At 44.1% G+C, this 26,411-nt stretch overlaps 1 long non-coding RNA gene across 1 annotated transcript in view; it reads left to right on the top strand.

Annotated features, from left to right (window-relative positions):
- The window catches only part of LOC120405313, a 38,728-nt gene extending 34,057 nt beyond the window's left edge, over window positions 1-4,671 (top strand). The window contains exons 4-5 of the long non-coding RNA XR_005598485.1: window positions 516-578; window positions 4,606-4,671. This is a non-coding gene — a long non-coding RNA (uncharacterized LOC120405313). The remainder of the gene's footprint in view (window positions 1-515; window positions 579-4,605) is intronic.
- The last annotated feature ends 21,740 nt before the right edge of the window (window positions 4,672-26,411 follow it).

The following is a 26,411-nucleotide window of genomic DNA, read 5'->3' as shown; positions in this document are numbered from 1 at the left end:
AAGTCAGTGTATCCCACAGTGCTGAAACTGAGCTAGAGAGCAAAGGAGCTCAGGCTCTGATTCTTCTTCCAGACCAATGATCAGACCTGCTGTATGGACATTCCTAACATACTCACCAGAAAGCACAGAGTATATTATTATTATTTACTTTATTATTAATTTTGTACTGAGGACCCAACCTGAATCAGGTCACATTTTATAATAAGAGCCTCACAATAACAATGCAATCATGCTGTCTTTTTGCTTTCCAACATGTAATTAGCATTCTTATAACTTGAAGATTAACTGCAGTATTAACATTATCTCCCCTTTGGTGTTGTTCTTACTACATATATTGTTAACTACATTGTATTTACACTATAATTATTCTCAGTCATGTAGTAAACTTCCTGGTTTATATAAACTAGTAGTAACTATAAGAATCAAAAAGTGTAATTACAAATGTGATTGCAATGTAATTACACTGTAATTACAGTACTCTTGTGATAATACGACGTGTGGCTTCTTTGTACTAGATGCTGTAACGACACACAAGAAGGCACCATCCCTGTCCCCAAGAACTTACCATCTAATACACGGTAAGATGCAACACAAGTGTAACAAGAGGAGGGAAGAAATTGTTACTTAGGTTAGCAACCTGCAGATAACCTGAGGATTCTGATACATTTTAAAGATGGTCTTTTTGAATTCTTTTAAAAATTCTTTTGCAGCCACAGCTTCCTGGCATTCCTTATGCTCTGGGTCTAATCAAAACAGCACAAAAAGTGAATACCCACATCAAGCTGCTCCTCAACAATCTACAGCCCAAATAATTATTTCTAAACTAAGGCCCCAATCCTGCAATCACTTACACACAAGCTTAACTTTACTACCGTGAGTATTCCCATTGAAATCAGGGTAGTAAAGGTAAGCATGTGTGTAAATGTTTGCAGGATTGGGCCTAATTCAGCAAATAATTGAGGATAGGGGAGAAGTTCAAGAAAAATGTGTCTGTTCGTGGGAAATTTGCTCACCCTTAAAAGAGGCAAAATTTGTTGAATAAATTATGTTGTGAATTATTCATCCAGCTCTGGTTCATAGAGAATGTGCATTTATATTCTTCAGGAAGCCTGTGGAACATCTTTAAACTGCTGCGTTACTAATTTCTGTCATGCACCATTGCTGATTTGTACCTCTGCATGTCTCTGTTCCTGGCCATATTCATTACAACACACAACATCTACCCATCATGCCAGGAGAGTGCTTCGTTTTGGAAGTACATTAAAGTTCATTGAAATGGTTTAAAGGAATTGCCTGGCACTGAATTTTGATGCCAACATTGGTTTCCCTGGGAGTGGAATGAGAAGTTTATGGCTACATATAGTGGATCACTGACACTGTCAAGATTTATTCGTTCCCAGACAGAAACTAAGGGATAGATTCACAAACAGAACGTTGGTACTACTACGTTAAGTGCCCTGCCACCAGACGGAATTCACAGCCCTAAATTGGGTGCCAAGTCTTCCTATGCAACACTTGGGGAGAGTTAGGTACCTAAGAAAAGGATTCACAAATGCCAGCAGACTGAGTGGGGAACTGCATAAGCTAACCAATAGGAAATGCGAGGAGAAGAGTGTGTTCTAAGTCCTACCCCCTCGGAGGAAGTTCCACTCATGAGTCACAACTCCGAACCCACTTCTGAAGTTTGGTGCTTAAGTTAGGTCAGCCAAAAAGGTGGCAGTGATACCACCCTCCTTGTGACTTTTAGCCCAGTGGTTTTAGCCTCTCACCCAAGATGTGGAAGACCTGGGTTCACTTCCCCCCTCTGCCTGATGTGGAGCAGGCATTTGAATTTGGGTTTTCCTCGCAAGTGAGTGCCCTGAATCACCAGCCTAGCGATTCATTCTCACTCACTCTCTGGTCCCATGACTACTGAAGTATTTATACACAATGGAACAGTTTCAGGCTAGAGTGAGACAGACTTGCCCCAGAATACGCTATAGCCCAGTAAGCACACCTACTGTATTGGGCCCCGAAGGCAAAATAGGCAGGGGAATGACTAGTTTGTGAAACCTGCTGGGACTTAGGGTTGGGTAAGGTGCTAGGCAGGGTCAGGAACCTTTGGGACATGAATGACAGAAACTTGGAGACCTAGGGACTGTAGGCACCTACAGGGATATCTGGTGGCTGAGTGGGGATTCTGGGAACACCAGTGGCACCTAAATGTCAGATTTAGGCACCTACCCCAATGCGCTTTTATCAATTAAACCATCTTTTTCTCTTCTTGGATTAATAGCAACCACAAGGTATATTGTCCTTCCTAGCTTATTACATCCAAAGTCATAAGACCATGCCTGGAACACAAAATGTTCAAGCCAATAAAATATTTACATCCAACCTGACAAGCATTCTGTGTGACAGTGTTACAAGTATAACTGATACTGCCCAACTTTTTGAGACTTAATCATTAGGTGGTCCATCACAATGAGAACACAAGTCGTCTTGTCTACATACAGGCAAGAGATAATCATCCCACACCCTGAAATATAGGTGTCAGATAGTGCATGCATAACCAGGGTTACAGATTTAGGGGATCAAACACATCCCTGATGCAAGGCTACGAATGTCAGAGATAAATTCAGTCTATGGAGTCAGGAAGGAACTAAGTTTTCAACTATGATGTCTTACAAAAGTAAATGAGTACAGGGTACTTGACTTCTTTGCTATGTCCCTAAATCAGCAATAGATTTGATGAGCTCAAAGGGTAAGGTACAGCTAGCCTGGTCTGGCATGTGGCTGTATTTTGGTGATCAGAAATATAAACCAGGTACGGACGCAATTCAAATCCCATTGAAGTCAAGAGGAGCCTTTGTCTTTGGATTAGGGCAGGCCTGCACAGCATGCGGCCCGGGGGCTGCATGCGGCCCGTGGGGGATGAGTAGGTGGGCTCACTGTGTGGCCTGTGGGGGATGAGTAGGCAAGCGGCGGGTGAGGGAGGGGGGCTGAAGAGGCGGGCGGGCAGTGGCGGGGGGTGAGAAGGCGAGCCGGGGGTGGGGGGCTGATGAGGTGAGCCAGGGGGCAGTGGCAGCGAGCGAGCGGGCTGGCAGTGGCTGGGACTGAGTAGGCGAGCCAGGGGGGTGGGGGGCTGAGGAGGCGAGTGGGCGAGCAGTGGTGGGGGGTGAGTGGGTGAGCCGAGGGAGTCGGTGGCTGACCTGTTCTACTGATCTGGTCTGGCTCCCATCCCCTCCCCACGAGTTGCAGCTGTCTGGAGGTGCTGCCTTCCACGCCTTCCTCAGTCACACCTCATTCATTCAACAGGGCAATTGATTACAAAGTGGCGGGGGGGAGATCTTATTCTACTTCTAGCAAAAAGACATTTTTCTTTTACCTTAATTATACTACCTTAGGGGCCCGCTATAACATATTAGCGAGGTTCAATACCGCTGTTTCAGTGGGGCAACGCTGGGGAAGGAGGGTTTGTTTCCGTGGGATGGGCAGTGCTCGGGGAGGGGAGTATTTCGGGGGGGGGTTGGCGGCGCTGGGGTAGGAGGGGGGTTCGGCAGAGCCGGGGCGGGGTTCGGCCCTCAACTGTTTTCTTTGGAGTAATATGGCCCTCGCTGCTTTACGAGTTGTGCAGGTCTGGATTAGGGCTTAAAAAGTACCCGTGTTCAGTCCCACTGCTTGTTAAGTCAGCGTCAGGTGGGCCGAGCAGCAGAGGAACAGAATGCACCCTCACTCAGTCTGTCAGGACCTTTGGGTGAAATCCTGGCCAACCTGAAGCCAATGGGAGTTTTGCCATTTACTTCAATGAGACCAGGAGTTCATTGTATGTGGATCCTGGGACGGCAGCTACCAGTACAATGTACCTTAGTTTCCCTATGCCTCTGTAGAGTGCAATCCCCATTCTTCCAGTATTTTAGTTCCATGAAACATTAATGGGCTCACTGACTTCCAATTCAGCTGGTGTTTGGGGACTTAAATAATTCTGCGGTCATTTAAAGCCAGATAAATCCATTGGGATTGGATCTGGGGCTATCGTGGCTAACAAGGAAATGACAGCAGTGTTTACTAACAACATGCTCTGTGCAATATCATCTATTTGCATTTGACAAGCAGGAAGAGGTAACAACTTTACATCAGATTTTAATCTAACAGTTTATGTAGAGTACAAAAGAAATTACCACTTCGCATTTGTCACTAAAACTACCCAGATAAACTGATCTCATAAATCCAAGACTCCCATAATAAAGATATTTATAATACCTTATGTTTTAGCTCCATTACAGTTTGCTGTGATCTACCACTAAAAAAGTCCAAAGGAGGATTTTTACAATTCATAGTGTAATTGCCTTTCCTCACATTTTTGTGATATAGAAAGGGATCGTTTGCTCACACACTTATCTATCCAAGGAATGGACATGAAAACACATCTGATAGAAAGGGAGAACGTAACGCAAGCAACAATTCTATGTAGTTTGACCACATAGAGAAAGTTAGCTGTATTTGCCATTGAACCAAATTCACTTAGTGTAGGACACTTCCTTAGCAGCATTTTTATTATCTATTGTATTTGATCCTGAGGATGATGGGGAAATCTAATCCTCCCATCACTCTTTGCCTCCCCAGACACATCTGCCAGACCAGGTCCATCACAAAAAAGGGATTATCACCCGGGATCTCAAACTCAGAGCTGGTAAGGACACCCCTGGATGCCATCACCCATGCCTTTCCCACTACACTGGCCTTACTGGGACCCATGGGCAGCGTACCAAGCACAACACCACAAGTCTCCCAGTCCAGCCAGGATGCAGGGCTGGCTCCAGGCACCAGCCGACCAAGCACGTGCTTGGGGCGGCACCTTGGGGCGGGGCGGCGCTCGGGTTTTTTTTTTTTTTTTGGTTCAGCAGGGCAGCGCTGGAGGGTTTTTTTTTTTGTTTGTTTCGGCTGGGTGGTGCTCGGAGGGGGGGCGGGGGCTTCGGGCAGTGCAGCACGATCGGGGGGGCGGGGGCTTGCACGGTGCGCTCGGGGGGGCGGGGGCTCTTTTTTTTTTGCTTGGGGTGGCAAAAAAGTTAGAGCAGGATGAGGTCAAGACATTCCCCTTCACCCTCGGTACCAGGACCCTCCCCCAGAAGAGGTGGTCAAGGAACTGGAGGAGGCTTCAGACCAGGAAGCTGCACCAGCAGCCAACTTCTCCTCCTCTTCCCTGGATGAAGCCATCATGCCCCCACCTCCCACCATGGGGGATGATTTGAAACAATTTCAGGAACTCTTTAAGAGAGTGGCAGATTCCTTGGACATTCCACTAGAGGAAGTGCTTGAGTCAACACATCAACTTCCTCCAAAATTGCCCTACCAACCAATGATGCCCTCTTGGACACAGCCAAAACCCCAGCAACAGTCCCATCCACCTGCAAAAGGGTAGATGAAAAGTATTGTGTGACCTTTAAGGGAATAGAATTCCTTTTTTCACATCCCCACAATCAAACTCCCTGGTGGTGGAAGCAGTGAACGAATGGAGTAGACACCACCATTCAAGAACTACCCCGTGTGACAGGGACTGGAAGAAACTAGACCTTTATGTTTGTAAGGCCTACTCATTGTCAACCCTACAATTTAGGATCACCAACTATGAGGTGTTAATGGCTAAGTACAATTATACAAACTACTCAAAATTATCAGATTTTTTTGAGGTTCTGCCTGAAGGAAAGAAGGAATAGTTCAGGACGACCACCTCGGAGGGCCATCTTCTCACTCAAAGAGCCTTGCAACCCTCACTGAACTCAGATATGGCGACACGTCTGTAGTCATGTGACATGTGCCCTTGTTCCATCTCTCTGGGTTTCCCAAAGAGGTACAATCAATGGTCGAGGATCTTCCATTTCAAGGCCCCAAGCTATTCACATCCAAAACTGATGAGTCCCTTCACACACTGAAGGACTCCAGACTGACGCTGAATTCCTTAGGCATATACATGCTTACAAATAAGAAAAAACAGGGCAAGTACTACTCAGTGCAAAGATTCCGGTCTGTGCCTTATACACAACCTCAGAGACAAAAGGACCTGTAAAGATGGAAACAGAGACCCACAAGACGACAACAGCTCCCGTCCCAGCCTTCGACATCCCAACAACTTAAAGTGAAGCACCCAAGGGGAAAATTATCTTGAAGAACCTCACTGCATAGGATCAGTAACCTTCTCTTCTGTGATTTTATGAAAATTTCCTCATAGAATCCCAGAGACCAGAGACAATAAGACCTGGGTGCTCCCGTAGGCCAGTGTCTCTTAGATTGTTTTGCATCCCTCACTTGTGAAGAGGTGACCACAGGGTCACAGTCCATGGATCACAACACAAACAACAGCTATTTGGTGTATGTTCAGGCCCAGTGGGATTGAAGGAGGGACAGAAAGAGAAACACCCAGTGCTTAATTTGTAATGAAAGACGTGCCAGGGCTCAAGCAATTTTTTTACTTTCACAACTGATGCAGTAAGCCGAGAGGTGCCAGGGTTATGAACTGCCAAGCATAGAGATGCCAGGGCGCAACCCTGGCACAAATTAATCACTGGAAACACCCAGTTTCTTGCTGCTACTGCTACTCTGTCACCACTTGCTGCTCCTCTCCCCTTCTTGTCTGCACCAGGCTTGGTTCACTGGGGGGAAGCACCACTTCAAAATACAGCACTGTACAGTGGGATGATAGACAGGCACTTCCCTCAGAATGTTGTGTGGCATTGAAGAGAGGAAGAGGAAGTAGTGCTATACTCAGCAACCCCCATCTATCACTCCCCCACCCAGTACCCAAAACCCAGCTGCAGTTTTATGTTGTGCACCCCTTCTCCTTTGAAACTGCCGTTTTGTAGCTGCAAGGGATTGTGGGATTTGGGGTTATGGCAAGAAACCACAGCCGTCCTTTTGGGGCTAGCTATAAGAAGGCTGAGAAGTACTGATCTGGTCTATCTTCCTGGCTGTGCTCGAATGTTTCTGACGGTATCTAGATGTCAGGAGCCAGGTGAAATGACTAATGTTTAAACCAGAACTCAGGAGCACTCGTCTGACCTACCACTCAACTGTGAGCTGTGATCTCTCCCCTTTTCCCAAATGCTGAGGGAAGACTGTTTACCTTGGTTTTGGATGGACTGTGGTGCTAATTTGAGTGAATTGTAATTGCTCGCCACGGTCTGAACTTATTTTTCTAAGCTTGCTCAACCTATCTGGATGCTTCTATCTTTTGCATGTGGTGACTTGTTTCTCCTGCTTAATGGGAGCTGATGCTTTACATAGAATAAAAGGCCCCTTTTTTGGTGAATTGTGCAGAGTATTCAAGATATAATTTGCCTGTAAGGAACTCTGGAATTAATGTGACCTGACAACAGAAAGTTTGGTTCTTCATGACTAGTTCCGGAAGATTTACAAATATGAATGCTACAATTTTTGAGTGGTGCTGCTACAATACGGCTTTGGGAAAAAAAGCACTGATTTATGCAGGAAACTCAATTTATATATTATCAAAGCAAGATCTTTTTAGGCAAGAAAAAGTTTGGTACCGCATACAACACTTTCCAGACCTAAGGCACTATTTCAATGACAAAGAAAGGAGTTACATAATTTCCCTGTAGAACTTTGTGTGGGCGGTAGGGCTGTGCATGTTACGTGAGAGATGGGCTCACTGAATTATGCATTAGCATGACAGTGTGTTGCCAGGAATATAGCCCAATATTTTCAAAGTTGGATGCTGAGAGTTGGACCCTTAATTTAATATTTAGGCATCTAAATAAAAGTGGTCTGTTTCCCCCGCCCCCAGAGGTGTTGAGCACCCACTATGTCAATTACAGTCTGATTAAAATACAGAACTCTGTTAGTTGTATATTATGCTTGTGATTGTGATCGACTTTGGATAATAGAACCCTGGACCATGAACTTTCATTCCAAACAGAAATGAACCAGCATTCCAGCCCTCTGACACTGCCTGTTTTCTACCAGTTGGAGAAACGCTGAAATCTGTTAACAAAAACAATTTGCAAGAAGTTTCTAACCTCCTGGAATCTAGGGAAGGCTGGACAGCTTTTGCAAAGGTCGATTCTTGTTAGACTTCAAGCCTAGTTTCTTAATCCTAAAGGAGCAGGAAAATTTGGGCTCAGTCATATAGTTACTCCTAACAGAAGGGTTGATCCTGAGAGATGCTGAATGTCTTCAGTGCCTACTGCAGTCAGTGATCTCACAGGATCAGACTCCATTTGTGGTTCACCACTTAGTGATACTTGCCATGGAGAGGAGATTTACAGAAAACTGAATGCCTATCTTGGCAGGTAAGGAGCTTTTATGGTCACCTTGGATACAAGTATAATAAAAGCTCTAACGCTAACATTTCCAAGCCTGCTTAGGCTCCTAAATTTACATTTATGGCCAGATTTTCAAAAGCACTTAGCAGCTCCCATGTGGGCACCTAAGTAGATAGCCAGATTTTCAGAGAGGCTGAGACCTGAATGGGAGCTTGGAGCTCAAACACTGAAAACTAGCCCACTTTTACCTAGGTGCCTAAAGGCGGATTTAAGAGCCTAACTTTAGGCACGCGGGGACCGAAAGTGCTGGGCTACCTATACCATCCTACAAGCAGCCCTTCAGCTAAATGACTGGTGTCCTACACTTCCTCTCAGTTTGTACCGGTAATTAGAGTTCCAGCTACAGATCTGACTGCACCTCTCTGACATGCTAATCACTGCAGAATCCATACGCCAAGCTGCATTAAATCATAACAGGGACTTGGTTTTTATGAAGATTGTCATAATTATATCCACAAGCGCTGAACTAAACAAAAACCCCAAACCCCATTCACAGCTCTCATCCTGGCAGGCAGCTTATCAGGAAAGAATATACCTCTGTCTGCCATGCATGTAACGCCCCGGTTGTATCTGTATACAGCTCTGTCATGTCATGTCAGGCTCACAGGACCCCAGGACCTTCAGAGCTAACACTGCCCTCCCTTCCTCCCCAGACCGTGCTCCAACACATAACCAGCCTTTGATTTCTCCTCATTTCCTTGGAGTTTCTACATCAACCTCAGAACTGCCCATCCCTCTTGGATCTTCTCTCTGGCTCCTGATTGAGAATGCTCCAATTCAGGACAGCACGGAACTATGTGCATTAAGGCCAACCCCATAGCGTGTGCTATAAGCGCTGTTCTGAACAGAGATGCTTCCCTGAACTGGGATCTGTTTGCCCTCATCCGCAGGGATGCTTTCAGAGGGATCCATCCTTTATGGCACTGGACACTCTGGCCCTGATCCAGCAAAGTACTTCAGCGCATGCTTATGAGTCATGTGCCAGAGTGCTCAGCACCTTACAGGACAGAGTCCAGACCCTGGATGTACAGAAGAAGGAACGATCCCCCTGAGATGACACATTCAAAAGAAAGAGCTCAGTGCCTTTCTAGCCTGCCCAAGTTTTCTGTTGTTCATTGCTTCCTCATTCCCTACCCTTGTGTGATACTCCGGTGGAGCTTTCACCAGGAACAATGGCCTAGTTTCTCCCTCTATGTCTGTGCTGGTTTTTGCCACTCTGCTGGCAGGAAGTGACCCTAATAGCTGGCCACACAGGGAGTACCACATTGAAGGGGTATCATCCACTAACACAAAGACAGTATAGCAGCTCCAGCCCAGTGGCTCATGCAGGGGGTGACAAGAGGAAAAAGGGAGCTTGGCCAGGGGTTCCTTGTGCCCTGGAAATCCACACCTGCTGTTACAGTGTATCATTTAGGACTAGGCACTGCGCAAACACAGGCAAACATAGTTAATGCTCCAAAGACCTCTGGCTCTTCTGCAGTACCTTCTACCTGATGGGCTCAAAATTGTATCTACACTAAAGAATTAAGCCCCTCAGTGCCCTAGTGGAGGAAACCGTATTATTCACATTTTACAAAGGGGGAAACTGAGGCAGGGATAAAGACATTTGAACACCATCACATAACAAATGTGCAGCAGAGCTGGGATTAGAAATGCCCTGATCTCCTGGCTCCTAAGACCATGCCTTTACTACTAAGCCCTGGTTCTTCTCAGAACTCTGGTTAGCAACAACAAATATTTTCTGATATGGACAAATGAAACTACTGTTATAAAGATATGAAATATATAAAATAATTGGGATAACATTGCCTTTGCGGCTTCAGCCTGATAGCAGACGGTATTCTCAGAGAGCGTAAAGCAGTTTATTCCCATCCTCCCTGAGACAGCTCTCACAAAACAGAACCACTGATGAGTTTCAACTGCTTTGCCAAAGTGCCTAAGATGGAGTGCTTTTTATGAACCAGTGTCAAAATGATTTTAATCAGCTCATGGTGCTAAACAAGTTATTTATTGCTTCTTAATTTAAAGAGACAAAACTTCAATGATAATAACATGAATGTCCATCACACAGACACGTTTAGCCTATGATTACCACTCGCCCTCACAAAAACCAAAGTTTAATGCAAATGCATAAATATATTTTTTTAAAAGCAACATACCAAGAAAACAAACCGGAGTCAATGTAGATATGTAGATAAGCATGTTCAGTAACCTACATATTGCTGCAGACCCAGTATGGAAATTAGCAACTTTTTTTGGTCCAACAGCCTACAATACTCTTGGGAATATATGAGCCGGTTGCTGCAGCAGCCAGTCTGATTCCTGGCAGATTAATCCTTGTTTAAAGTCTTCTGACTCCATGAAACCATTTTAGTCAGTTTGTATATACACACAACAATGACAGGGAGTTGTGTTGTTATGGATCAGCTGTTCTCTGATAGACTGAAGTACCCATCATAAAGGACAGGACAAAGCTGTGCAACTCCCCCTCCACCTCCGGCCCAGGGAATTTATGGAGAGATTGTGCTCGTCTGATGCACAATTTTTCCCCAAGCTCCCTTTGAGGTTGGAGTGGCTCTGCACAGCTCCCAATGCAGGGCTGTGCCTAGATGGGACAATTTAACCAATCTTTTGTTTTAGGTATTATCAGTGTAACCATCTGCAGCCAGGGAGTCCTGAAATTAGGTATTGGTGGGTCAGTATACGAGAATGATCTACATCTTCAAAAATGGACAGTGATTTTGGGTGCCCAATTGACAGGGGCGGCTCCAGGGACCAGCGCAGCAAGTGCGTGCCTGCAGCGGCAAGCCGCGGGGGGTGGCAAGCCAGTCACTGTGAGGGCAGCAGTCAGGCTGCCTTTGGTGGCATGCCTGTGGGAGGTCCGCCGGTCCCGCGGCTTCGGCGGTAATTCGGCGGCGAGACACCGTTGGACCTCCCGCGGGCATGCCGCCGAATCTGCGTGACCAGCGGACGGCCCACAGGCGAGCCGCTGAAAGCCACCTGACTGCCATGCTTGAGGTGGCAAAAACCATAGAGCCGCCCCTGCCAGCTGAGATTCATAGATTCCAAGGCCAGAAGGAACCACTGTGATCGTCTTGTCTGATTTGCTGTATAACAGAGGCCATAAAACTCCCCATCCCCCCAATTGAGATATCTTAATGCAGTCAGGCTTTCAGAAATCACTGAGCAATTGTTCTCTGTAGCCAGGGCCCTTTCAAGATTCTCAGGTTAGGGCATCACAATATTGGGGTGCCCAAGTAACTAATCACTTTGAAAATTTAGGCCTCTGTGGATTTTCAAATGTGTAGTTTAAACGTATATATGTGTATATTCTGAGCTAGGTTTTAAAATACCTGGGCCAGGTATTTATACCTGATGCAATTGTTTGTGCAAATGAGGCAGTTATTCACCTTGTTACTCACTTGCATGAGCAAATGTGGGTGCTCTTGCATTTTTGCGAGTGCACCCATTGCACCCTCTTTTGAAAACGTGTCCCCATGATTACAGATATACGTTTCATTTGTGGTAAAGGAGAGGCCACCAGAAAACAAAGAGAATATCAACCCAGTGCCTAAGAAAGCAATGCCCATCATGATAAGAAGTGATGGGCACTCCAGCAGTGAAGGAGATTTTCTATAATCATGCTCTTGTAAATAAGACACTACAGTGAGACTGGGGAGATCTGCATTCAATTCCTAGCTCTGCCACAGATCTCTTGTGTCACTTTGGACCGGTCACTTAATCTCCCTGTGCCTCAATTCCCCTTCTGTAAAGTGAAGTTATTAATACTTTCTCTACCTCAAAGGAGAATTGTAAGGATCAATTAATCAGTTCTCTGTACGATGCTCACATACTAAAGCAATGCGGGGACATTTAAATAGATAGAGATACACAATAAGCCTGGGAAACACACCCCACTTATTTCAGTGCCATATTGACTGGGGAACTGAACAAATATTCATACCTCTCAGTGGCTTTACAAGCGAAAAACTTGGTTAAGTTGCAGATGAGAGACCCAAGTGTTTAAAATCCTTACAAGAATGTTGTAGTTAACATGCCTAGCCTGATTAAATGCAGCAAGGAAGGTACAGAGACCAAGATTAAGCCCCATGGCACAGAGGAAAGGGAATTTGTCAGCAAGAGATGTGAGTTTGCAGTAGCATGAGCAAAGTGCTGGTAAATGTCTCATGTGAGGAGAAATTTACAATAACTTGCATGTCACACTGATGCCTACAAGTTACTTCAGTTCTTCTCTAGGATTGCTGGGAAACCACTAGAACTTCACCGTATTTGTGCTGGAGAATCTTTCTGACCCAAATGCAAAGCCCTCATTACATATGCTAAGTCACTGTACAGAATGTTAATAGCTGAATACAGGAAGCCATTTGCAATGTGTAACAACAACTTTATTGAACCTACTCACTTCTGAACAATACTACATACTCTTATGTGCCAGCAAATCTCACTCTATTAATTATCTGCATATATACATCTCTCTTTTATATAGCATTCCCCATGTACAGAATATGATGGCTTGACACTACTAAAGTATCACAAGAGAGGAACAAAAGAACATAGCAAACATCTCTAGGCAAGAAGCTTTGGTTTTCACAAACCTGTTGTATACAACTTTAAAATCTTACCCCAAGGCATAACTGCCTCCTCCCCCTCAGGTGTGTCCTTCTTTAGGAATAATTCACATCAAAGGTTTCTTAATACCCCACCAGCATTGTTTAGAATGAGATTGGGAGAAATCCAGATGTTGGACTAATTGTTCAGAATCAAGCTAGTAGTAATACAGTGGCATCAAGATTCCTCAGCTGTACAAACACATAGTTAGAGGCAGGCTACACCCCAAAGAGATTACAGTTGAAATAGGTAATAAAAGGTAATAATTGGAGATATACCAATCTCCTAGAACTGGAAGGGACCTTAAAAGGTCATTGAGTCCAGCCCCCTGCCTTCACTAGCAGGACCAATTTTTGCCCCAGATCCCTAAGTGGCCCCCTCAAGGATTGAGCTCACAGCCCTGAGTTTAGCAGGCCAATGCTCAAACCACTGAGCTATCCCTTCCCCCCAATAAACAAGATAGATGCAGGGTGGTGGAAATTCAGTATTATTAGCCCCATTTTACAGATGGGGAATTTAGGCACAGAGAGATTAAATGACTTGACAGAATTTGTGGCAGAAGCAGGAACTGAACTCTGATCTCTGTTTAAATGAAGGTCTTTCTAAAAGATATGCTGCAAGTCAAACAGAATTTATGAGCCTGAGGCAGAAAGTACAGGTGGAAATCCTATGCCCTTTGTTATGCAGAAGATCAGCTGATCACAGTACTCCCTTCTGGCCCTAAAATCTATGAATCTCCGGAGCTCCTGGCAAATGGCTGAACCACAACACAAGATTGAGCTGTATGAATGACAGATTATTCCAGTTCACTGCCAATTTAAATTAAAAGGGGGGGGGTGGTAATGGGGTTGAATTGGAACCTCATTTTTTGTTTGTTTTTGTTTAACACAAAAAAATAAAATAAAAAATTGGGAGTTGAGCTGAATGTTTTGTTTTGACAAAACTGAAATGAGTTGTTTCGATTTCAACCACTTTAAAACATTTGTTTAAAAAAATAAAATTAAAGGAAATTTTGGAGTGATAAGCTGTTTTGACCACCAAATAATCAAAATGTTTCCCTTCAAAATGTCAAAACAAAACATTTTGATTTTTTAGGAAATTTTTTTTGGACTGAAACAATTTGGCAAACCCCACATTAATTCTCCAAGTGTTTCAATGTTACTGAATGTGCCTTTTTCTAAAAAATAAATAAATCACCCAGCTCTACCACAATACCATCTTTCCTCTCTGGAAGCTGTACAACAAGCTGCATGCTGATCACTCAGAGCAGTATAAACTCCTCCCCTGCTGAAAGATTGCGGCCTCCTCTCTCATTCTCATTTCAGTTTAAAAAGCAAACAGCCAGCAATAAAAACTGCCTTTTAAAAACACAAATCTGTAAATCTCTCCCTCATCCTCCCTCCTCACTGGAGTCCAATTTCCTTCTCCTTTGTTTCTCCATTACTGAAGTGTGATACATTTCTCTTTAAGGGTGAGGAGGGAACATGAGGTTCCACAGGCTACTGTTTCAAACCAGGGATTTTTAATGTGAGTCCTCATGCAACTATCCTCATCTCCCCTCTCCTGTCACAGTCACAGAGAATATCTGCTGAGCAACAGAAGGCAGTGATCCAAGGAACAGTTTCCTAGGATGAAATTGGTCAGAGACCTTAGCACATCACAAATAGCTGCAACCTTTATTATCAAGGACTTGAAAAGTGAAACAAATGAAAGAAACTCTAGAAGGGAATAAATGTCCTAAATCTGAAATATTAAATTGGAAAGTCTTTGACAAGGTCGCACATCAAAGGCTCTTAAGCAAGGTAAGCAGTCCTAGGGTAAGAGAAAAGTTCTCTCATGAATCAGTACTAGGTTAAAAGATAGGAAACAAAGGGTAGGAATAAATGGCCGGTTTTCAAAGTGAAGAGAGGTAAATAGCACAGTCCCCCAAAGATAAGTACTGGGACCAGTGCTGTTCAGCATATTTATAAATGATCGGGAAAGGGGGTAAAACAGTGAGGTGGCAAAGTTTGCAGATGATACAAAATGACTCACAATAGTTAAGTTCAAAGCAAAGAGTTACAAAAGGATCTCACAAAACTGGGTGACTGAGCAAGAAAATGGCAGATGAAATTCAATGTTGATAAATGCAAAATAATGAACATGTGAAAATATATTCCCAACTATACATACAAAATGATGGGGTCTAAATTAGCTTGTTACCACTTGAGAAAGAGCTCTCGGAGTCATTGTGGATAGTTCTCTGAAAACATCCATTCAATGTGCAGCAGCAGTCAAAAAAACAGATATTAAGAGCCATTAAGAAAGGGATAGATAATAAGGCAGTACATTTCATAATGCCACTATATAAATCCATTGTACACCCACACCTTGAATACTTTGTGCAGTTCTAGTTGCTCCATCTCAATAAAGATATATTAGTTGGGAAAAGTACAGCGAGGGGAACCAAAAAATGATGAGAGGTACAGAACTGCTTCCATATGAGGAGAGATTAAAAAGACTGGGACTGTTTAGCTTAGAAAATAGATGACTAAGTGGGGATATGATAAAGGTCTATAAAATCATGACTGGTGTGGAAAAAGTGAATAAGGAAGTGTTATTTACCCCTTCACATAGCACAAGAACCAAGGGTCACCCGATGAAATGAATAAGCAGCAGCTTTAAAACATACCATGAGGAAGTACTTCTTCACACAGTGCACATTCTCCCTTTTCAACTCCTTTCCAGGGGATGCTGTGAAGGCCAAAAGCATAACTGGGTTCAAGAAAGAATTACTTGGAGGATAGGTCCACTAATGGCTATTAGCCAAGACGATCAGAGACAAAACCCCATGGGCTGGGTGTTCCGAAACCTCAGACTGCTAGAACTGGGACTGGATGACTGGGGATGGATAACTCGATAAATGCCCTGTTCTGTTCATTTTCTTTGAAGCCTCTGGCACCTGCCACTGTCAAAAGACAGGATACTGGGCTAGATGGACCCTTGGTCTGACCCAGTATGGCCATTCCTATGTTCTTACGGTCCCAGTTCTGTTTCCACTGAAGTCAATGGCAAGACCCCTATTGACTTCAATGGGAGGACCTGGTCCTTTGAGAGCACACAAATATCAAAGTAAGATCAATTGTTTGGCTATGGCCCTGATCCTGAGAGGTTCTGAATACATACACTTCCTACAAAAGGGTGTAGAGCAGAAGCTTTTTAATTAAGATGCCTTGGTGGAAAACTTGTTCATAAAAACTATTCAAAAAGTCCTCAACAATCTAGGTTTTTATAAGGCCAGTTGCCATTGTAGTATATGAGTGCTTTCAACATCACCTAGACAAAACTCAGAAGTAGGTTAAATGAGAGTGTTATTTAATTTGCAGATAAAATAATAGTTCAAAATGTTCAAAACACCACCAAGGAAAAGTTTATGCTTTTGCTGCAGATTCTATTTCAAGCAGTTCCAGATATCTGTCATCACATCCTAGCAACAGATTGTAATGTCACTTGTTGTCACTAGGTGGCATGGTTGCAGATGTCCTTCCTAGTTCTGTCAATCTGAATGTTTGATTTTGAAGAAATCAAGTAATTTCCCAATCAGCTGTTAGTGATCTAGTATTTTTAGATGCCAAATGTATCACTAGTAAAGATAATTCTTTGCCTGTATCTCTCTGGATTATTAATATTTATTATTTGTATTGCAGTAGCAACTAGGAATGCCAGTCATGAACCAGAACTCCATTGTGCTAGGTATTGTGCAAACACAGAACAATGCCCTGCCTGGGATGATTTAGAATTATTTTTATCTGCTTAAAAATTATACCCACATAACTCAAAAACCAGCAGACAGTGGGAATAATCTATCAAGTGTGTCAACAATCTCAGCAGAGAGGCCAGGACCAAATGGGCACGGAAAGAACCTGTGAGAAGACTGCCCCCACCCGAAGGACCCTCCTGGAGCAGGCCACAGCATGACAGATGTGCCTGCCTCAATTTCCCCTTCAGCAATTCCCAGAAAGACTCCACGAAGTCTTAACAAGTGTATAGATATTGCCCTTGCAGGGTTAAATTTATAGCCTGAGAAAACCCTGTGCACATAAACCATAATGAAAGTCCCACGGCCATAATCCAGAATTCCTCAGCACAGTCAATCTTCAAGTCCCAAAAGTCCACCAAGTACAGCCCCAGTGTTTCTCACCATGCCTCAGCCCCAGCCTTCAGACCTCAGGTGGCTCTCTAGCATCAGCTCTCTGGCCCAAAGAGCCAACAGACATGTGCTGCTCTTAGCCTTCAGCCCTCTCCAGCCATGGTGCTCTGCCTCAGGAAGGTCAGCAGGCCAGCCCCTCCAATGGCTTTCTGACAATTTCTCTCTATTCCCCAGGAGGGCCTTCAGAGAGCTTTCTGCTCTCTGCATCTTTCCTCAGCAACCTCCTCCAGTCTCCTGAGTACCCACTAATCTCCTGACTGACCCACTTTGTTTTCAGGTTCTCCCTTTTATATGGCCCAGGTGCTCTCTCTTAAAACCCAGTTAGGAGGCAGCTGACAAGTCACAGGTGGACAAGACCCCACTCACTCTTAAAGGGGCCTGTCACCCTGTGATGGACCCCTAGAGGTGGCCCCTCAGAGTCAGGATTGAGGCACATCGGTATAGCCAGTGAGGAGAAATATTGCACTGCTAATGCTGCACATTTATCCTATGGATGGATAGACAAATAGAGGCCTGACAGACACCTTTACCAAGCACTAATCTCACATATAGAAAATTATCAGGATGGAAGTTGGTTCAGTCCTCTAAACCAATGGGTCAGGTCATGATGCCAGACTGAGACAAATCAATTCTCAGCCAATAGTTTCCCCCATACAGCACTTATCCATCCTGCTTTTAAGTGGCACAAAGTATTTTGCATCAGCTCAACAGATTGGAATAGATTTTCACTAAACAAGAACTACCCGGTCTATTAGCTCCAATGAAAGCGACATGTCAGGGAAAAGCCAAAACAAAAACTCAGCCCTATATGCATTTGAAAATATTGCAATTCTCTAAAAGTTGTGTTTATCATTAATAGGAAATAGATTTTAAATGAAGAGCTGACTTACCCCTCTAACAGTGCTCATTTTTTAAATGAAATCAATCCAAGGTGATGACTGTTGTTGTCAGGAGGGCAAAAGCTTCACACAGGAAATATTTGATATAAGCTATCTTGGTGAAAGTGTTACTTGTACCATGATAGCAACTAGAGGCCTTAGCCAAATCAGTTTCCTGTTGTGTTAGGTACTGTACAAACACATAGTAAGAGACAGGCCCTGCTACAAAGTGTTTACAACCTAAGTGGTTAAGTAGGAGCCTACCAAATTCATGGTCCATTTTGATCAATTTCACGGACAGAGGGTTTAAAAACTGGTCAACTTCACATTTTCAGCTGTTTACATCTGAAATTTCATGGTGTTGCAACCGTGGGGGTCCCAATCCAAAAGGTACCCGGAAATGGATCTGATCTCCCCACTTCCCTCCTCCCCTGCCCGCCAGAGCTGCCATGTAAGGGAAGGACAAGTCCTGTCCCTCCCCAGCCCAGCAGGGACTCTCAGCTAGGAGCTCCGTGGCTCGGGCACTTCCAGGAGCAGGGGAAGATCGGACCCACCTCCACAAGTCTCCTCCAGCTGCAGGAACCTCTGGTGCTGGAGCTTCCTGCAGCAGGGGGAGGCACTCTGAGGTGGGTCTGATCTACCCGAGAGCGAGAACGGCCATGCAGAGGAAGGACAAGTCCTCTCCCTCCCCAGCCCAGCCGGGACTTGCAGCTAGAAGCCTCGTGACTGGGGCACTCCCAGCAGTAAAAGCGAGATCAGATTTACGGGGAAGGGCTTATTTCACGGCTGTGAAATTGGTAGGGCCCTATGGATAAGACAGACCAAAAGCAGGTACTGTCCTCATTTACAGGCAAGGAACTGAGGCACAGAAATTAACTGATTGGCCCAAGGTCTCTGGCATAGACAGGAATTGAACTCATGTATCCTGAGTCACAGTCCAGCACCTCCAGCTTATCCTTGCTCTCCAGAGAAAAGCATCCCTGGTGAAATATAAACAGCCTATTGCTAAGTTCTGCTGCGCTGTCTCCTATCTGATCAAATAGCCATCCTGCTAGAAGCTTGTGTAGCAAAACCCTGTATCTGAGTAGTTATATATCCCGATCAGCATCCTAGCCAAGAACGAGCTTTTCAATAGCAGTGTATGTTTGCGCACAAAAGGGTGGCGCTGCAATCACCTGAAACAAGACAGCAGACATGGGCGTGTGCAGTTCCATAATACTAAAGGCTTGAATTTCGCATAGCTCCCTCTGTCACTCAGAGATGAACATGGTACAGAAACATGACTAGCACAGGGAGACTTTTGTTAGTTAAGTGCTGACTCTACTCCCCCCAATGACGCTTCCCCTCATTTCATTTTATCAGTACAAGCAGTGTCATATGTGTGAGAAGAGTAAACTTGTCTAAAGAATGGAGCCATTAGAGTTTACTTGACAGACCAGTGTTGCCCAAAATGTATATTTATTCCTCTGAAAATGACATGTATTGTAAGCAAGTCAAGCTGACCCAAGCAAGAAAAACCACAGAGTTGTGTGAGTCTTGTTCTCCCCACAATACACTTCTGAGGTAATCTTATAAAATAACAGTGTGCTGGCTGCTTGCCTTGCTAGTAGTATCATCTGCCTTGGCTTTTATGTATGAGTTGCATAACAGCAGCCTAATTAGCATTCAGCATTCATTTTTGGTTTGTTTTTTTCTTTATAAAAGAAAGACTTTTGCATTTGTTAAAGGACTGACAGTTCTGAAGAGCCCTCTGTTTAGCCACAGAACAAGCTGAATATAAGAACTGGCAGTGTAAGGTTCCCCACCACAACCCAGCCCCCAAATGCCTCAGGTCTGGTCCATAGGAATATTTGGACCTAGGGAAATGCAAATCATCTGAACCCCACCTTCTTGGGCCTACCTGCCCCGCCGGTGTCACAGAGGTCTCCTCCACCTTTCACCTCTAGTTGCCCCCAGGTCTACAGGGATTGAAAGATGTCGCTAACGTTGTGTGACTGGCTCATTATTGGCTATTCATATAGGCAGATCCTTGTATTTAGACAGATTGTAAATTCCTAGGGGCAGGGGCTGTCTTTTTGTTATGTCTTTGTACAGTACCTCATACAACAGGGGCCTTCTCACTGATTGGAGTGCACAGGTGCAACTAGTGTACAAATAGATGATGATATTCATAGCCTGTGACGGTCCTCACTCAGTGTTGCTTGGTCGGTAGTATTGCCTAGAATCATAGACTATTAGGTTTGGAAGAGACCTCAGGAGGTCATCTAGTCCAACCCCCTGCTCAAGTGGTCAGGGCTAAGACCTGTGACCCGTAGAGGGGTTGTTGGGATGGGAGCCTGGGTCCTCTTATTCCACCGGTCTCTGATCCAGGGCCCTTTGAGGGCTATGAGTGCTCTGACAGCTGCGGCTGCCCTCCCAGGGCCACTTCCTATCTCCCGCCCCGTGATTGTCCCTAGGTCACCGTCTGGGTTAAGGCAGTGTGAAGGATACCTGCTCACCACAAGGCACCTTCTGGTGGTGGCATGCTCTCTTCCTCCAGGGCAACTGCTTCCTCCCATGGTTTGGCCAGTTCGGTCCAAGGGCCTTCCCCTGCTGGGGTAGTCCAAACCAAAAAATAAAGCGAATTACCAAAGTCTAGAGTTCATATGGGGGGAGAGGGGAACGCTTCCCTCTCAGGCTGACTCTATGGCAGGTCCTCCCTTGCCTCAAGGAGGGACCTTTGGGCAATTCTGCTGGAGCTGCAGGTCACAGGCCTGTTCTAGGGTGACCAGACAGCAAACATGAAAAATCAGGATGGGGGTAGGGAGTAATAGGAGCCTATATAAGAAAAAGACCCCAAAATCGGGACTGTCCCTATAAAATCGGGACGTCTGGTCACTCTGGTCTGCTCTCTTCCCTAGTCTGCCACGAAATGAGCTGTTCCACTACTTTTTAACTCCTCCTCCTCCAGTTGGAGCATTTCCTACAGGTATGGCGGGCGGGGCTACTGGGTCCAAAGTAGTGCCTTAGCCCCTTGTTGCCCAGTGTGGGGGTCTGTACACCCCATCACATATGCCCAGATAGGATTATGTGAACCCCATGCCCTAGATTCACCTGCTATCAGATTATCTTCCTTCAGACCCTCTGGAGGTAGAACATCCTGTGAGGGGAGTGGGACCTTCCTCCATGGAGGGGAAAGCCAAGTGGTGCCATTGGGCACTATCTCCACTGTCAAGCAGTGGGGTAGGCTGCTGCAGTTCCTTGTCCTTTCCTTATCTCTCAAGGCTCCTTGCTGCTGAGTGTATGTTTACACTGCAATGTAAGCCCAGGGTTAATGGGACTCAAGTCAGCTGACCCACATCATGGCACCCTGGGCTTGAGCGTCTACACTGTATTTTAACCCTACGTGAAGACTTTTCTAACCCATGCTTGAACCTAGGGCCCCTGTGTCCACACTGCAGTGCTCAGACCCAAGTCAAAGTAACCATATCCCGGAGTCCCTGCTATCCCTTCCGGCTGCCAAATGTAGCCACTCTACCCCGAAGACCATGGTGCACTGTAGGAAAACTTTACTGCCCACCCTGCGCTTTACTAGGAAGCAACTCGCTTTGCAAAAGGCTTAAATCTCTACTGAAACCCAGGAGGGTCTCTGATAGCGTCTTTGCAGATCGGCGATCAGAAGAGAATGTGTGAACATTGACGTGAGCTGCTGCCATTCAGCAAGGGGGAAGGGCTTTCCTTTTCCATAGAGTGGATTGCAAATTGTTGGGATAGAGAGGACTAAGGAAGTTGTTCCATGGAATTGTGGAATACTTCCGGCTGACTCCCGGGACCTGAGTCAAGCAGGGATGCATCTACACTGCAGAGAAATAGGGCTCAGATCCTGGGTCCTGGCTTAACTTGATCTCAGACCCTCCAGTGCTGCAGGGTCCTGAGATACTGGGTCCAAGCCCTGGGTTAGCACAATTGCAGTGTAGATGCAAAGGGGATCAGACTTGAGCCTTGGCTCAAGCATGGGTTTACGTTGCAGCGTAGACATATTCTACCAGTGCACTGCAGAGAAGTCAAGGCCAGCGCCAGAGGAACTGAAAACAGCTCAGAGCCAGCTTCTCTTTCTTGATCCTGACTCGGGGATGCATGGGGGGATATTTGTAAGTTGAATAGGGCTCCAGTGGCCTGAGTGATATTCCAGATCTAGCTAGCTGAAAAGTGCTGATAATCAGAGAATTGAATATTCAATTTGCCTAGTGCTGGCGATTACTACTTCATAGCAATTGATGAGCTCAGTCTAGTTACTAAAATCATCATCACAGTGGGGATCAAGTGGCAATCTTTTAGTTGCACTGCAGAGAGGCCAAGGATTTATTCAGCCTGAAGATTAAATTACCCTCTCACTCCTTGCTGTATAATAGATGCTCCCTCCAACTCATGGCTACTGTGCAACAGCCAGTGTGGTAAGGTCGTACTATTGCTAGCTGTGGTTAAGATTTTAATTTCCAGTGCTGTAAGTCTTGCACCCTAGACCAACAGCTGAGGTTAAAACCAGCACTAAATGTATTTCATAACTGATTAATTAAAATAAATAATGCACTATAGAGTCTTGAAAAATGTTTGTTGGGAAATAAATGACATTTCTGAAAGTCTGAAAATGTGTTAGGGGCTGTTATTTCATTTCTCTCCATTCAATACTTTTAAATTAACCCAGTTATTTTTAAATTTGCAGAGGGGGGAGTGCAAATTTAAACTTTTGCCTATTTTTAATGGTATAATAATGTTTACTTGCATTATATTATTCAGCCTCTAGATTACTGTTTTCTGATTAGAGTTCCAGACAGAGTACTCTTCTTTTGGTAAACAAATGAGACAAAGCTGAAACTCAAACTGTGTAGAAGCCTATTTGTTTTTATATCAGCAATTTTCTTTAATAAACTCTTCTTACTAAGACACACTGTGATTACCCATATGACAAATAGGAAAGCTGATGTTGTTTTTAAAAAAATGGCAAATTTTGGACTAGAGAATGGACCTGTTTCTGACAAATGTGTGTCCTGGAGCAAAGCTTTTAACAAAAGTGGACTTATTTTTTGATTTCATATTGAAATGTGAAAATCTTTGAATGTGAATATTTTGTATAACACCAAGATGTAACATCACTGAGATGAGAATCTGGCACCTGGTCAGCATTCCCCTTTAAGAGGACATCTGTGGTCACTGAAATATTCATGCAGCCAAAAGATAATGACTTTCATACTGTCATTCCAACACTTCAGAAGGTAGTCAAGAGTGATCAAAGGCAGGACAGGAAATCATATATAGCATATGTTTCTGCTGAAGTTCTCTCTCCCATATGAATAATACTGTTGTACAGAATGCTTTATCTGATGATGTTGTTAATGTAAATAAAACAAACATTACAGTTCTGAGAGTGCCAACAATACTGTTTAAAATGACTGCTGTATGATACTAGGCTCCCTTCGTCATATAAACATTTTTCATATCAAGCACAATACCAGTGGGTACAACTAGCACATTAGAAAGAAGATTAAACGTAAGCTAAATATCAGGATCGACTTCCCCAAACCGACATCCCTTAAGATGTGGAAGAATTATTTAGTTTTGGTACCAGATATTCATTTACAAAAGGGCCATCACTTTTAAGTAGGCAAGTCTCCCAGCAGAGGTTGTGGAAGCCTCATTGCCTGAGAGATTTAAATGAACTGGACAAAGCAGTGGAAAATTCACTACAGAAAATAATCTCTCCTGTGCAGGCAGGATACCAAGGGTCAGATTTTTACGGCAGTTAGGTGCCTATCAGGATTTTCAAGAGTTTCTAGGCACTTAACTACCATTGAAATCAGTGAAAGTTAAGTGCCTAGAAACTCTTGAAAATCCCACCACATCTACGGGCATCTTTAGGTGCCTAAACACCTTTGAAGGCCTGATCCTAAGTGATTTAGCAGCACATGTATCGTTTTCAAAAGTGATTTAGGCACTTCGGAGCATAATACCCATTGGTTTTCTGTGAGTCTTAGGTCTTGCAACACTGAGTGGAACAATGCCTATATGCCTTTAGAAACCTGGGCCTAAATCATCCAGATTTAGTTTCTTTGACTGCTTTTTTGGTTTAGTTGACCACTTCTCCAGGAATAAGCAAAGGTAGCATTAAACATTGCTTTCATAGGAGTCCTACTATAATGCTAGCCATTTTGTTTAAAGTTCAGAATGGCACCATAGACATTCATAAACCCGAAAGATGCTCTGAGAGCAGATAATCATTTCAGATTGACGGGTGCAGTCCCATGCCCAGAGAAGTCAATAGGAATCTTCTCTTGCTTTTAGTAGGGCGTTGGATCAGGCCCTAATCTCTTGACCGAGCTCCTTGAAGTGTGCTGTTGATAGTTAATCATTGTGTTTTGGTATTTAGTTAAATCCACAGGTTTTCAGGCATTAGACATGAAAGGGTGTTATCCCGTAATAACATCAGCATAATATTGGGATGATAATTTTTCAGACAGGCTTATTCAAATTAACGTAACAGGAGCATGTAAAATAGACAGCCGTACAAGTGGCCTTTCATCGGACATGAACTACGCAGGCCAAGGCACTTGGGGCTTTCTGTGGAACCCAAACCTCAAGTGTTTTGGTGCTTTTTTAAAGCTCAAATACACAATAGAAAATGAGGCCTGGATTATCCGATATCTTTCTTCTCTCCATGATTTCCCGGTGTTTTCCCTCAGGGCTATGCTGCTCTGTATGATTATGACATTCCAGAATCAGTGGCATAATGATAATATGACTAAGAAACATGGAGATCCCATGCTGTAGTTAATCCTTGCCGAGAGAACACTGAATGCTTCAGATAAGAGAGTCACTGCCACTAAGACACATTTTGCTGCTAAGAATCACCTCCTAGAGACCAGGGCCATTTTGCAGATCTTTTTAATTCCCTGGAAAATGCCGCTTGCACCCCTAATTAACAGTGTAATGTGCTCTGGGGTCCTGTTTTCAGGGTAATTCGTTTTGCACAAGAAAAAGCGAATACACCACACTTTGTAGGTATAGTGAGTATCTTTCAGCCAGTCCATTAGGTGGGGCTGTGTGCATGGGGAAAGATGCTGGTGATGTTTAATCAGTGATTATTCTTCTTAGTTTAAGGCTTTTTAAATAAAAAAATCTGTATGTTTCTTTCATTTCACTCACAGTGAGATTGGGTGAAAGTTCTTGCATCACTAAACAGGTGACTTGTCTTCAAAATCTTCTACAGAAACTATATTGAGGGCACTCATGATCAGTTTAAAGAGGAGTTTTTAAGCGTTCTTTTCTCCTTTCAGCATATGATGGAATGTACATGAGTTCAAGGCAAACATACAGACACGTGTTAGTGCAGCAATAACAAAGGGCACATGGAAACAATCTTTTACCTTATGAAATGATTAACCACATGTTCACAGCTGGAATACAGTTTGTGAGATATGTACAGTTCATTGGTACCCAACACAGGGGCAAAGGCCTACATAATCTTTCTACCAACTGTGTTCACAAGTGAAAGCACATGGCCCAGGAAACAGAGCACGGCATGAATGCACTATCATGTTAACAGTGCATACATGATTGTGTGGCAACAGGCCATGCCATTTTTGTTTGTCATTTGTACTAGTGCAAGATAATACAATGGGCAAAATTATTGTTCTGTTTCTGCACCCTACTCTAACACGCACATCTGCATTGCTTTCAGTCACTATAAGAGTGATATAAGAGAGAAAGCTGTATATAGAAACATGCACACACTAAACTAAAATTAAAACTGAATGACTGGAACAACTTCCCTGCTATTTCACTTCTGTTCATTAGGGGGCAGCATGATTCCCAACTCAGGCATTCTCCCCAAAATGCTATACTATCAAAAGTATGCCATCACTTAATTATTTTCCTCTGTTAGTGAGACAAGGTGGGTGAAGTAATATCTTTTACCGGACCAAGTTCTATTGGAAAGACGGACAAGCTTCCAAGCTACACAGAGCTCCTCTCTCTCACCAAACAGAAGTTGGTCCAATAAAAGCTATTACTTCATCCACCTTGTCTCTAATATCCTGGGACCGGCATGGCGACAAACAACACTTTCTCTGGGTTAGGCAGATGACTCAGGGAAATAGAAAGTTACACAGGAAAGTACATCAAACTGTGCACCTGTGAACGGGGAGCACCATTGGGGTATGGAAAAGAAAGGGAAACTGTACGCCTGCCTACTCTGTACAGTTAGAAACCAATACAAATGAAAATGTTTGCAGCCTCTGGATGCACTAGTTCATGTAAGGGCTGTCTTCAGCTCCCTCATTAAATTACAACTCTGGTGGGTGAGTTTTTGAAGGAGGAAAAAAAAAAAAAGCTGCAGCCATTGGCCTACATTTCTTCTCCCTC

This window comes from Mauremys reevesii, linkage group 4 (genome assembly GCF_016161935.1).
Source record: "Mauremys reevesii isolate NIE-2019 linkage group 4, ASM1616193v1, whole genome shotgun sequence".
NCBI classification, from domain to species: Eukaryota; Metazoa; Chordata; order Testudines; family Geoemydidae; genus Mauremys; species Mauremys reevesii.
The sequence above is the reverse complement of the archived record's forward strand: the minus strand, read 5'-3'. Positions and strand labels throughout refer to the sequence as shown.